The sequence below is a fragment of the Zonotrichia albicollis genome, chromosome 11 (assembly GCF_047830755.1).
Source record: "Zonotrichia albicollis isolate bZonAlb1 chromosome 11, bZonAlb1.hap1, whole genome shotgun sequence".
In the NCBI taxonomy this organism is placed as follows: Eukaryota; Metazoa; Chordata; class Aves; order Passeriformes; family Passerellidae; genus Zonotrichia; species Zonotrichia albicollis.
In genome coordinates this window covers 16,618,167-16,629,268 of record NC_133829.1, presented here as the reverse complement: position 1 = coordinate 16,629,268, position 11,102 = coordinate 16,618,167, and the positions used below count along the sequence as shown (strand labels likewise).

The 11,102-nt window shown below is 52.6% G+C and overlaps 1 long non-coding RNA gene across 1 annotated transcript; it reads left to right on the top strand.

The window, feature by feature from the left end:
- Positions 1-322: 322 nt before the first annotated feature.
- On the top strand, positions 323-4,401 carry LOC113459383 (uncharacterized). Its single transcript, XR_003380551.2, has 3 exons — positions 323-741; positions 2,787-2,926; positions 4,254-4,401. It is a non-coding gene; the product is annotated as an uncharacterized LOC113459383 (long non-coding RNA).
- The last annotated feature ends 6,701 nt before the right edge of the window (positions 4,402-11,102 follow it).

Sequence of the window (11,102 nt, the reverse complement as noted above, 5' to 3'; positions counted from 1 at the left end):
GCACAGCGTGTGCGGCTACAGTGTAGCAAAAACCCGGAGCAGTGACAGAGAAATGACAGGGCCCGGCTCCCAAACACGGCCGGGAGAGGCTCCCCTGAGGGGAACAGGCCCCAGGGTTTGCCCTGAGGCACCCGAGCAGATGGTTAAGGGCCCTTTTTTCCTGGGGTTGGGTGTTGATAAGGCCCCAGTGCAACAGCCACTTCCACAAGCACAGCTTGGCTCCCGGTGGCAAAGGCAGCAGGAGACGGAGCCTCGCAGCGCTGCCAAATCTCCCCTCAGGGAGCACAGCGGCTTCTGTGAGGGACAGGAGAGAGAGTGAGGAGCTGCACCCAGTGCACTTCCCCAGACAGATCTCAGGGATCTGCACCCAGTGCACTTCCCCAGACAGATCTCACAGGATCTCTGCCCCTCCAAGAGAAACCCCTCAGATAAGAGAGTAGCCAGCCGCACTCTTCCCTTGGCAACTTCTTTGGTCTCTCCTAAGTACTGGTCGTTTTGGTTTCTTAGCGACAGACTGGATGAAATTCCATGAGAGAAAGAAACACAAGGAAAAATCCTAAATCCCAACACCAAGCTCTATGCAGTAGTGTTTCTGCTGTGGGTCTCTTTTCTTGCCATCTCGGGAGCAAGCCTGGCGAATGACGTGAAGCCAGGAGCCATAACCTGCAAATTCCTGGGAGGAGAGCTGTGTACCTGATCCAGCAGATGCTGTGGGACGTGTTTGCAGTGATGCAGGCTGAGGTAGGTGATGGTAAAGATACTCTGGTGCCTGTGTAAGAGTGTGGCATGGAGGAAAGAGCTTACACTGGTGCTAAGTGCAGTGGATTTAATTTCCTCACAGTAGCACTTTGATATTACAAGGCGCTCCAGAAAAATCAGAGAGGGCCTGGAGCAAAATGCAGCCGAGTCAATTGAAGTTAACTTCCCTGGGCACGGGGCCAGGCCCCTCTTTAAAGGCTATTTTTCCAGAAAGGCTGCAAAAATGTATTTCGAGTTGCTTTTGATTCAGCTGCCTTGAGCCTGCTTGAGTGAACTGTATGCAGAAAGAACCCTGAAAGCCTGGGCTTGAAGGAGGGGGTGCAGACTGAGAGGAGCTGGCATTACATCCCCCTGGATCCCTCAAGGAGCCTCATGAGTGTTATAAGGGCTCTGTAAGGTACCTTAGCATCACTGAGGAAGGCTGGAGGGAGGTGGGCGATGCCTTGCAGCCCACAGGGCATGGAGAAGGGTTTGCCATCAGGCAAGGCAAAGCTCCCTCCGTGCCTAATGCTGACTGAGGGCAGATGCATCCCCAGCACCAAGAGATGCCCCTGGGCGGGAAGGGAGGCACCAGGAGAGATGAGATTTAGGGACAGAGAGTCTGGACAGATGTGCTGCAGGTCGGGGCTGAGGTGATTTTGTCCTCAGGTTGTTTGTGGGGTTTGATGCTCCATGTCGTTGGGGGCCTGGTGAGACAGACCATCCTTTAGCTGGGCTTGCAGTTTCTCTTCCTTTTCAGGCTGTGCTTCCCACACCATGGCGTGGAGCAGGAGGGGTTTCCACAGCTTTTCTCCCCCTCCTCGCTCCCCCACATCTGCTGCTGCCGCTCCCAATAGCCGCTGCCTCTCTAATTGCATTATAGCCAATGGGGGGAAAGAAAACTGCTTTGGCTTCAAATAACGACGCCCTAACCCAGCTCATTAGGCACCTGACTGGCTCCCCAACCTCCTGTGACACTCCCGTATTTGTCACGCTATTTTAGCACCACTAACGAGCACAGCGGCCGAGGGCTGCCCCAGCACTGGACCTGGGCTCTGGCAATAAGCTTGTGCCCAGAACCCCAAGGGGATGCTCTGCCTCTGCCGCGCTCATCCTTCTCTTTGCCGTCATCCTTTTTATCCACAGGCGCTTCTTCTGGCCTACTTGCATTCAGTTCATTCTCCTTTTGTTAAATAAAACCTGACTCTAGGCCTTATTTGGCAAATAGAGCTGGGAGAAGCTGGGCTTGCTCTTTCTTCTCCTGACAAGCCTTTCAGGATGGGGGAGATGAGATGGAAAGAAAGGCAGATGAATAGGATGCAAAAGCAGTGAAGAAAAATAAACAGGAGATAAAGGGGATGTGGGAGAGAGAGAAAAATGAGGCAGATCTGTAGCTGGAATGGGAAGCAGAGTGAAGGCAAGACGGAACCTGCTAAACCCTGTGCACGAAGCCAGGGACCAGGGGGTCCCTCACACTGGTACAATATGTCCCTTCCCAGCTCCTCCTGGCCATGCTCACCTGGGGAATTTGGGGAGGGGAACCTGCTGTGCTAGAGGAATGTCCATGTTTCCATCCAGGACCTGCCCTCCCCTCCCCTCCAGTATCCCCTAACAATTTTCCCCTGAGGTACAAGGCCGTTCATGAAAGCAGATGAGCATTTAGCCTGACTGTGTCTCCAGCTGTCAAATGCTGTAAATATCTGGGAGGTGGTTAAAGCTGGGAAAACACAGAGATGCTTTAAACACAGCCCAGAGCTGAGCCCACTGCTGGTAGGGCTCATAAATATCCCCTCTGTGCTCCTGCTCTGTCAGGAGGCTGCAATAACAGGGAACAAAAGCCAAAGCCATTGTGGGGTGGCTTTAGCATTTCTGATGCCTCCTTACTCCTTCCAGGGCATGTTGAATAGCAATGAGGAGTAAAACTCAGTTAGCAGGGGGGAGATGGTGGCACTAGGGTGTCCTCTGGGCATGAGATGGTGAGGTTGGGAGCCAGTACAAGCAGCTCAGCATGGAAGTCATTGTTTTTCCTATTATTTCCCCATTTTCAGCTGGCTGAGTAACACTGAACATCTGCCTTAAGGCAAGTCACCTGGCCCAGCTCTTGAAACCATCAGCTTCATTGGCAGCGAATGAAGTCCTTGGCTGAAGAGAGAAATTGAGGACTTAAAACTGTCTGTGCAGGAAACAGGTGAGAGTGAATGCTGTTAAACAGGGCATGAGACAGGAAACAGGTATTTGCCAGTGCAGAGCAAACCCTGGGCATGCTGGGGAAGCCAGGGAAATGTCTCTCCTTTATCAACAGGCCACATCACCCCATCAGCCCTACAAGCACAGGGCCTGCAGGGCAGCAGGACCCACTCTCAGGGAAGGTGGAAGCCTGGAAGCCTCATCTAGAGGCAGCACCGGCTACATTGCTCTGCCCCAGTTGTGATTTTTATAATAAGCTGAATTCTCAGTTGGACCCAGCAGAAAATCAATAGTGGGACTTGAGAAAGCAGTCAAAATCCATGGAGCTAAATTGGCCACCCCGCAGGCAGCCGGGCCTTCTCGGGCATTGTGATGTGCAGCCACACTGAAAGGGGAAAAAATAGGACAATTTCAAAAATCTTTTGAAATAATTGCCTAAGATTATTGAATTCTCTTGAAATACCAGGGCAAGATGCAGAAGTGCTTTTTAAAAAGTTGGCAGTGGGAGCTGGAGGAGCAAGGGAAGCCACCTTCCTGCTGCCAAAGGCATCTGGGGACAGTTGAGGTGGGTTTTTCCCTTTCCCAATTAGATCCAAAGAGTGCCTGCCACTCCACCTGTGGAGCCTTATCTGCAGAGCAGCACATCAGCTTTAGCAGAAAGCCTCTCTTTCTCCAAAGTCCCTTTAATTCCATCCTTTCAGATCTGCCTTTTCAAGCGCAGCCCCAGCGCCTTCCATCTGCCCTTACAATAGAGCCGGTGTCCTGAATCGTTTTATTTTTGGCAGCTCTGCCTTCCGCTCCTCGTTGGCAGGGGAGCAGGGAGCAGATATCCCCCTCACTGCAGCCTCTGAGGATGCTCTTGGATTTAGGGATGGCTATTTTGGTCCTCAGCTCCTCTCCCAGCGGTGCATGCAGGACAGACGGACACTGTTGGGCAGCATGCCGAGGCTGCGTGAGCCCTGTCCGTGAATGACTCACAGCACATGGCTCTTGCTGGTTTATAGCCAGGTGACTCTAGGGACACCTGGCTGTGCCATGTGCACCCTATATCCCACCCCACATCCACCCCATGGGAACCCAGAGCTGGGCTGGCCTTTGAACATTCCCCCTTTGGGGCTGGGGAGGGGAATGGGAAGCCTCAACCAGAGTTCTCCATGCCTATCAACCTCTTCCAAGCTATAGGAAAAAAGACAGGGCAGGAAATTGAGGAAAAACATAAAGAAACAATTTTCCTCTGACATTTTTCTTTTCTTTTTCAATGTGAGCCCTTACAGGAGGAGGTCTTTAAAATTAATAATGTTCTTTCTTTTTCTCTCTCTATTCCCCAGACTCCTGGTTTAAATTAATGAGATGTCAAATACTATTAAGTTCCAATGATGTGTTTGTGATAACGAAGGGACTGATTTTCAGCCAGTTTACAACTCTGATCCATTCTCTCACCCCCTTCTCTTGGCTCTGATTAAAACTCCCTTTATTAGATTTGCTCTTTCATGGGCTCTCTCTGATTTCTAACCTTTGTGGTCCAAGGCTGGGGAAAGCCTTTTCATTGAGTAGATTTGAAGGCTTTTAAACATTTTAGTATTTTCTTGCCATGTCTGCTCAGGAGCTGGTGGGTACTGCCAGGGATGTCACCTGGGGTGCTGCAGGGCACATCAGGATTGGACCCTGCCACTGGCATGTGGCTTTCAAGGCAGCAGGGATGCCAAGCTGGGTTTTCCCTTATGGTGACTTTACTGGGACATTGTGAAAAGGTAAAAAAAAACCTCTGATGGCCACAAACTGCCTTGGGGAAGGCCAGACAGGGATCTCCAGAGATCCATGTGCCTGAACAGCCTCTCTAGGAACTGAGGCAGTCCTTGCTTCACTTGCTTCCCTGCCAAGGTCATATGGCAAGGGTTGTACAGATGATAGCATGTCTGGAAGGATGAATCAGGGAAGGACAAATGGATGGACTCACAGCTAGATAGGCCCATCCTCTAATGGATGGGCCAGCAAGGTGACAAGGTGCTCTTGCCGAGGGCTTCATTAGTCACCTGTCTGGCTGTGCTCCCTGGCAAACTGGAAGAGATTAAAGGGTTAATCTGTAATTTAGGACTCAACACCAAAGATACAGTTGTTGGGAGAGAAGAAAGCCTTGTTGAAGGCTTTGGGAAATAATTTGCCTTGGCACTTTCTTATAAGAGTGAATTGATTTTTGCTGGGCTATGTCAGGCTGAATTATGAATGGGGGAAAGTAGGACTGGTGCTCCTGGAGCTGAAGGTGTGATAATTAGAGGCACGTGCAGAGGGGGCTTGGGGGCTGCCTCCTTCCAGGATTTCCCATGTGAATCCAGGACTCAAAAACCCTCAGAGTGCTTGGAGAGATGGGTTTACTTCAGCTTGGGCACAGAGGTGGCCCCCCAGACTGGACCAGGAGAAGCCTTTTCTGGGTCATCTGGGACCATCTCCTCTCCCTGTCCAGGCAGTAGAGCAGCTGATCCTTCTTGCTGGAGGGTGAAACAGAGCATCACCCTCATCCTGGGAGGAGGTGGGAGTGTGCAAGGGGTGATACTGTCACCCTGCCCTCAGTCCTGCCCTGCCCACTGCAGTGCTGCTGGGGAATAACTGTGTCCCCAAGCCCTGTTCCTGCCCTCAGAAACCCCTGGTGCTGTGTCACAGCCCGCATCCACCTCCATCAGTCAGAGCTGAGCCTGCTGCCCCTCAAGTGCATTATCCTGACCTGCTCAGATGCTGCTTTCCAAGGCAAAGGCGTACAATTCCTGCAGGCTGCTGGGAACTGTAGTGCAGCAAAGCCAGCAGGCAGGAGTGGGGACAAAGCCAGGCTGCCAGCTGGCTGCTGGCCTGGCCCCTGCTGCTCCCCGTGGCAGAGCCAGCACCAGACCTGGCCTGCAGAGACCCCAGGAAACCTGCATCTGCCTCCAGCACCAGCCACCTCTCCTGAGCTCCCAGCATCCTGCCATGCAGCTTGGCTTTTGTTTGCCAGCTCAAGAGGAGTCACTGGGAAGAGAATGAGGTCTGGGCTTTTTCTTTTTTCCCCTTGCCCTTTTATTTATTCTCCTCTATTAAGAGGCAGCTCCGGCTCATCAGTAAGACCTGGGAACAGCAATTCCTGAATAAGAGAGACGCTGTAGAAAAGCTTTGCCTGATCGCAGCCACTTCCCAAACAAAGAGGCTCAGACTATTCACTTCCTTCCCTGCCCCTTTTCCCAGAAAATCCACCCCAAAGAACAGCTTGTTCAATAAGCTGTCTGCTCCATAATCAGACTAACCCAGTAATAAGCACCGGGCTCATCCAGCTCGGCACAGCATCCCCCGGTTCTTGGGAGGATGGAAGTGCCCTGCTCCCCAGGGAAACAGGCAGCACTGAGAGGAGGTGGCTCTGGGAGGGGGAGAAAGGGGGGACCTATCTCTGTTGCCTCCTGGAGCCGTGGTTTAGCCTTCCCCAGGTAATTGTGCATGGAAATGGATTCCCATTTCTCTGCTCAATTGTCCTGTTTGCTGTCACAGCCGAACGTTTTGCATGTGCAATTACCCGTCCCCGCACATCGCTGTGGGCACGCTCAGGTGTCGCCTGCCAGCCTCGGGCAGCGCTGCGCAGCCACATCGTGCTGCGCTCGGGCTCTGATAGCACTCAAGCAGAAGCCATTTTCCATATGAAGCTGCAGGACCTATGGGATAAATAAATGGGTTGGAAAACCAGGCTGTATAATGAGTTAATTTAAAACCTGCCTTCCCTTCTTGTATATTAATTTACTTGGCATTATGTTTAATCTTTCACTTACTGGGTTGCATTGGTTTCTTTGTCTCCTTCCCCCTCCGGCAGATCCCTGGGGTGCTCTGCCTTTGGCTGGGGCAGGAGGAGCTAAGCCAGGGCTGGAGACTGTAAAGCAGACATGGACCAAGAGGAGCTGCTGTGTCCCAAAGGAGCTCAGATTGCCACCTTGAAGGCTTTTGTTCTTGTGGATGCCCAGCAGATGTGGACGAGTTCCCTGCAATGGAGGGGAGACCACTGCTGGGTATCCCTGGTGTGTTCCCAGGGTGCTAATTCCTTTAACCAACTGGGAGAGCGGCACAGGGAATTATTCAGCTGTAATAAGGACAATTGGAGCTGACAAGGCAAGAGGAAGTGGAAGCAGAGGACTGGGTGCAGGAGCTGAGATTTGGCTGAGGATGATCCTGCCCAAGCATCCATCACACTGCTCCCATCCTCCAGCAACTGTGAAGCCTCGGGTGTGAGTGGATGGCACTTCACATGAGCACCTCTCTGAAGGGCATGGGAGGCCAGCACAGTGAATAAAAGGCTGCTGCAGCCAGGGAAGGCAGGGAAGAGCCGACAGCAGCAGCTCTGTGGTGAGGATGAGCAAGTGAACGCTGGTCCGGGGCTTTGTGTCACTGTAATGAGGCTGTGATGCTGCTCTGTGCCCATGGCTGGCTGGATCCCCACTGGATCACTCACTGGTCCACTCAAAGACAAACGTGAGGGTGAATATTGCAGGCAGGGAAAAAAAAAAGGAGGGAAGGAGGGAGCAGCAGGCAGGGCTTGTAAGGGCTCACCAGCAACCCAGTGATGCTGAGTGCCAGAAAGTGTGGCAGGCATCAGGACTCCTCAGTGAGAGTGTCCCCAGCCATTCCCATCATCTGTCTCTGCTGAGAATCAGCTTAAACTGTCTTTTAGAAGGACTGACCAACCATCTGAAAGAAAAAGAGATTATTGTGGAACCTGTTTAAGATAGGCTGACCAGAGAAACTGTCCCTGAGACCATGCCAGAGGAGGAAGACTGATGCAGGCCCTGGGGCTGCATCCAGCCCCGGGAGCACAGGGTCACAGGCATGTTTGATCTATGCCCGCTGCCTCCTCCGTGCTGGGGGAGCATGGGGAGCATCACAGCAGCTGCTGCTGGGAACATCCCCTTCCCTCCCCTCCAGATAACGAACGTAGGTGAAACTTGCTGTGCCATGACTTTAATCAGCAAAGAAAACTGCAAAGCCTTTTTTTTTCCCTTTCCCCACCTGCTGAATTCAGCACCGAATGCGAATTAGGCGGCATTCGGGCTTGGCTGCGCGCCCGCTTCCCGTGCTAATGCAGGGAGCCAGACTCCCGCACTCGGAGCCTCCCAGGCTAATCCAAGGCAGGCGTGCCTGGATCAGCCTCTGGCATTTCACACTGTGCACGTAACCCCTGGAGCTTAAAGGCTGCTTGCTGCCTGCTCAGCCCATGCAGGGCAGTGGGACTGGCCCTCAGCACCCATGGGTGGCTGGGCAGGGTGACTGCAGCAAGACCATGCCTTACCAGTCTTGGGAGCCAGGTGCAGCTCTGGGGAGTGTGTTATCCCATTATCCCACAGCTGGTGTGCTCAGCAGCAATGGGCTGCCTGCCCCAGGAAGGGATGCAGGAGTGAGCATTCTGGAGCTCTGCATGGGTGTGGAGTGCTGTACCCCTAGGCTCACACCTATGGGTCCATGAGCGTGGCAGGAGTAATTTGTGGCTCCATTAGCACTAGGAGTCAGCATAGCAGCCCTGCAGTGTGTCCATTTGATAAGAGGCAAGTTCCACTGAATAATGAGCAGTAATTGGATTTCAGGGTTAACCAGCTTGCAGCAAAAATAGAAAAGAACAGAAAGCCATTGGATATTTCTGTTCTGGCTCATCAGACACTGGAAGTTTATCTCTGCTGAGAATAGCACAGGAGAGGTAAAGTTATTAGTGACCATCAGAGCATGGTGATACCATCTCTCTCCTGCGTTTAGTGGGATGAGTCTGCGCGTCCTCTGTGAGTTCCCTTTAAGGCTATGGAAGTTTATAAGCCCCTGTGGGAGAGCTCCACCTGTGCACCAATGCAGTGTGGCAGAGAGGGGAGAAACCAGCTCTCCTCAGTGTGCAGGAGCACCTGGCATTTCTGCTGCCAGCCTGAGGCAGAAGGCAGTGCCTCCTGCCAGTGTCACCTCATCCAGGTGACAGTCTGGTGGGGGGAAGGCCAGCAGCTGTGCAGCACCACCATGCCTGGAGCTGCTTTGGGGTGGCACCAGTGTAGGCAGGATGGGCACTGGTGGCTGTGCCAAGCCCTGGGAGGTGCACACAGCCATGATGGCCCGTCTTGCAGCAGGATGTATTCATGGTGGGAGTGGTGCAGAGAAGGGCTATTAACATGGGGTGGAATGGAGAGCCTGTCTTGTAAGATGAAGCTGAAAGCACTTGGCTTGTTTAGCCCAGCAAAGAAAGGCAAAACAGGAATATGATTACCCTCCATAAATATATCAAGCCAGTAAACACCAGGTACAGAAAGGAACCATTTAAGCTAAAAGACTGTTGTGGCACCAGAACAAAAAGGCTTAAACTGGCTAATGTAGGCTGGAAATTAGGAGACAGTTTTTAACCATGGGAAGCAGAGGAGGAAAAATACCTCATTGCTTTTCCAAATGGAGCTGGACCACCATGTGAAGAGAGCAGAAAGCCAGCTGCCTGCAACTGCAGGGATCTATGGGGGGCAGCCAGCAGGGTCCTGGCATGCCAGGCTCTCTCCAGCATGACTGGGTGCATGGTGCACAGCCAGCAACTTCAGAGGTCCCAGTGTCCCAAGGCAGGGAACACTGGTCCTGCAGGCAGGGCCTGCTGACACCAGTCTGCCTCTGTTCAGGGGCTGGCAGGCACCTGGCACTTGGAACAGCCCCCCAAAGTGCTTGGGGTGGAAGGGGTAATGAACCAGAGGCAGCAAACCTTCTATCAGTTTGGAAGATGGCACAGGAGCAAAACCTTCACTGATTAGAGCAGGGCAGCTCAGAGCGCCTGGATTAGGGCTGGGAATCTGCTGCCATCACTGCTTGGTCTGGATTTTCACTGGGAATGGCACACAGCTGAGCCGCCAACTCCAGATTTTACCTCCTGCATGAAATTATTCTCAATTCCCTGTATATTCTAGGGCCTGCCTAAAGGATGGGTGAAGAATCTGTTGATGAGGACTCTAATCAGTTTTGAGAGCAGGTAATTTCTCAGCTAGAGATCATCTCCAAACAGGAAATCAGATTCAGGAGATATCTGCTTTATGCAGCACATCATGATGGACTCAAGCAAAGCTTGTGGTAATAAGCAGAGCTGGAATAAGAAGATCATTATTAACATTATGCATTAATTATTTTACAATCCTCCTACCAGGTGTGCTTTCCTATCTCACTCATCTCTTGTATTAATGGAACAGGAATAATTCTAGACCCAATCCTGGCATCTGGGCAGGTTTTTTTGGTGATGTTTCTCCTTTGTGAAACTGAAGGAAAGATGCTCCCTGCCTTCATTGTGCGTTTAGAGTTTGGCAGCGTGCCGGGGATCGTAGTAAGACACAAAAGCATCTGAAGGAAGTGGCCACTGGATGGAGCCTTAAAGGTCATAACAATTGCCGGCTCTGGTACAGATGGTGCTCGCTGATGAAAAACACCAAGCGGGAAAGCAGCGAGCATCAGGGCTGTGGGATGCTGCAGAGCCCAAATCCACCGCCCTGATCCCAGCTCTAGACACCTGAGCCGGCTGCCAGCACGGCTGCCTGCTCCTGCCCCCGGCTCCTGCCCTCACTGTGGCAGCTGGAAATTGCTCGGGGCAGGGATGCACTCACAGCCCAAAATGCTCTAAAACACCTTGCTTCATTCCGGCAAGACAAATATTGATAAGTGACTGTGTGAAGAGAATTCCAGTTTTGATTAAAACCCACAGACCTGCAAGCCTCGGCTCCCGCTTGAATAAGGATGAGGATAATATTGACAGGAGAAAATGAAAACATCCGATGATATCTGAAGCAGAAGTGTGGCAGGGTGGCAGCTTTGGGAAAGGGGTTCACAGCTTTCTCCTGGACAGGGTCTGCTGTGCCGAGCCCTTGGTGGCTCCACTCCCTGCAGCCCTGGGAAGGAGTAAGGCAAACTCAGCCCGTGGGATAAGAATTTTCTGGATGAGTGGACGAACGCGCTCCCTAAAACGGGCTCCGCAGGGGGGACGAGGGCCATCACTGGGTCCGTCTGTCGGGACTCAGCCTCATGGCACACCCAGCCGCCCGGGGAGCGATGGAGAGCCACGGGGGTGCGGTGCATCTTGGAGGGGATGTCAGACAGCGCTCCCTCAATGCAGGCGCTCTCCCTTTAAAGCAGTCGCGGGGCCGAGAGCGGGGAGGAGGCGGGGGCGGGCGGGGGGCGCGGCG